Genomic DNA, 2514 nt, shown 5'->3' with positions numbered 1-2514 from the left:
AAGAGAGAGCCCAAAGCTGTGGCCATTTCGAAGGAGTGGGCGGATTGTCGCAGAATGGTCGTCTGTGATGAATAGAAGTGTCTGGGCTAGAGAGAAAAACTTTAATGTAATGCTAAAAATTTTGTAATTACTACAACTCCTTTATTCCATCAAGTTGCATGTGTGGAGACCAGCCAATTGAAAAATTTTGCGATTTTAACTGCATAATAAAGTTGCTATTTTAATTGAGGTCAACTTCTTCACTCATGAAGGGTGATTCAAAATTTGCGTTGTTCTTTTTGAGGTACTACTTAGGACTTTTTGAGGTCCACTGGTTACTTTTGTATCGCACAATGTTGCACAACATGTCGGAAATACGTGTTTCCTATCGACAGGGCAAATTAAAGGTGTATCGCAACATGCACATTTGTTGCAGTAAAACTTTTACAATGGAGAAGTTGTTAAGAGATGAAACATTGAAATCAATTGCGGAATATTTGCAGTATTTTAGTATCTGTATACGTTTTCGACTTATTTATCCAAATATAATCCATGTAGGGTTCCTGGGTGATTTTCCATGAATTTTCTTATAATTTTTTGAGTTCTTTTATTCAAATTTTTTTGTGAAGGAATTTATAATAAATGGAAATATTCGTTATATTTTTGCTTATATTTATTTGTATTAGCTTACAGCCGATAAACCTCAATTATTGTAAATTAAATTAAAGTAAAAAAAAATTTAAGTTAATTCGTCAGCCACCCCGATTTTACCTTCAACTTGGAGTTGAAGCTTTTAGAGAAAAAAACGCTGTTGAATCGAAGCTTCTGGAATCTTGATTGAAAATCTGGATTTTGGGCGATTTTTATGAAACTTCCCTAGTGTTTCGGCTTATGTGCCTTCTAACAATTGAAAGAATTTCAAATCGCCACATGCGCTAGTTCACAATATACGACGAATTTTTTATCGAGGGAACGCAGTTGAGTCGAAATTCCCATTTTCAGACGGATATTTTTCGAGCTGGATGTTGACCGATTTTTCTGAAGCTGTTAGAGTCTTTTTAGTTAAGTATCCTCTAACAATTAAGAAATTCGAAATTGCTACTTGCTTTAGTGTGGAACACCTGAATTTTTTAGCCATTGCCATTAAACTTTTAGTGTCGGTCGAGTCTTCAATCTACCACAGGCGGTGAAAATTTCCATTTGATAAATGCATTAGTTTGGAAGATGTGCATTTGTTGGGAAATGAGTAAATAAGATCTATTTGTCTCTCATGCCAACCACATAAGTTAGTCTAGGGGGCGATGTGACAATTAGTTTTTTATTTTAAGTTGTATTTGTTTCTAGCAACTAAGGTAATGGAAAAAACAAAAACAAACAAGACGTGTAGAAATAACGTTCTGAGCAATATACATTTTAATTTTGCCGGCAATAATTGATACTCATTCATTCTTGAATGATGTGCAAAAGTTTCTATTTTTAAAAGGTGCTTTGTCGTGTGAAGCTTCAAATTTAATTAATAACTTACCGTTAACCAATGAAAATTATAAACAAGCGCTGGAACTATTGAGAAATAGGTTTGAAAATAAATTAGTGGTCATTAACGCACATTTAGAAGGTATGCTAGATACACCTCATATTACAAGAGGTACAGGGAAACAACTAAGAGCTTTTTTAACACACATAAAGCAGCACGTGAATTTATTGGTAGCATTAAAATTGACTGTCAAAGAATGGGACGTCATATTAGTTTTTCTTTTTACTCAAAAATTAGATTATCAAACACATAGGGCTTATGAGTTGGAAAAACATATAGGGCTATCTTCGGAACACTGTTGCCAACTCTTGATGAATTTCTGACTTTTCTGGAAAAAAGACGCACTGCTTTAGAAAATATAGAAGTCGATAATGCAAAGGGATTTAACAATTACGGGACTAAAAATAGGTCTGTGGAGAAAAATGAGAGGAAGTCATTTTGTGCTCAAGGACAAAATCATTCATTTACAGGGCAAAACGCAAATTGTAATTTTTGTAATGGGAATAATCATAGAAGTTACAAATGTTATAAATTTGCTAAACTATCATTTAGCGAAAAATGACAATTTATTCAAAATAATCGATTATGTTTTAATTGTCTGAGAAAATCGCATAGGGTGACAGAATGTCACATAAATAAACATAAATACACTTTTACATGATGAGCAATTGAGCAATGCTGACAGGGATACTTCTCTAAATAAGGAGTCAAGTAACAGTCTGAACAATTGTGATAAAATAAATTTGTCGGCATCAGTTCAAGGGCAAGAAAGTACACTTTTAGGTACAAGTGAAAATTAATTTATAGGTATTTCACACGGGAGAAACTTAGGTATTTCAAGGGCGGAAAATCAAATACCTAAAGCAGGTATGTCACAATCGCATGGATATTATGAACAATCGAATGCGCAGGTGCTTTTGGCTACAGCAATAATTAAAATTTGTATTGAAAACGGTCAGCATATTAATGCGAGAGTGCTTTTAGATGCTGGATCACAAACA

The sequence above is a fragment of the Dendroctonus ponderosae genome, unplaced genomic scaffold (genome assembly GCF_020466585.1).
Source record: "Dendroctonus ponderosae isolate FM_Combo_2020 unplaced genomic scaffold, Dpon_F_20191213v2 Dpon_F_20191213_10, whole genome shotgun sequence".
NCBI classification, from domain to species: domain Eukaryota; kingdom Metazoa; phylum Arthropoda; class Insecta; order Coleoptera; family Curculionidae; genus Dendroctonus; species Dendroctonus ponderosae.
The sequence above is the reverse complement of the archived record's forward strand: the minus strand, read 5'-3'. Positions refer to the sequence as shown.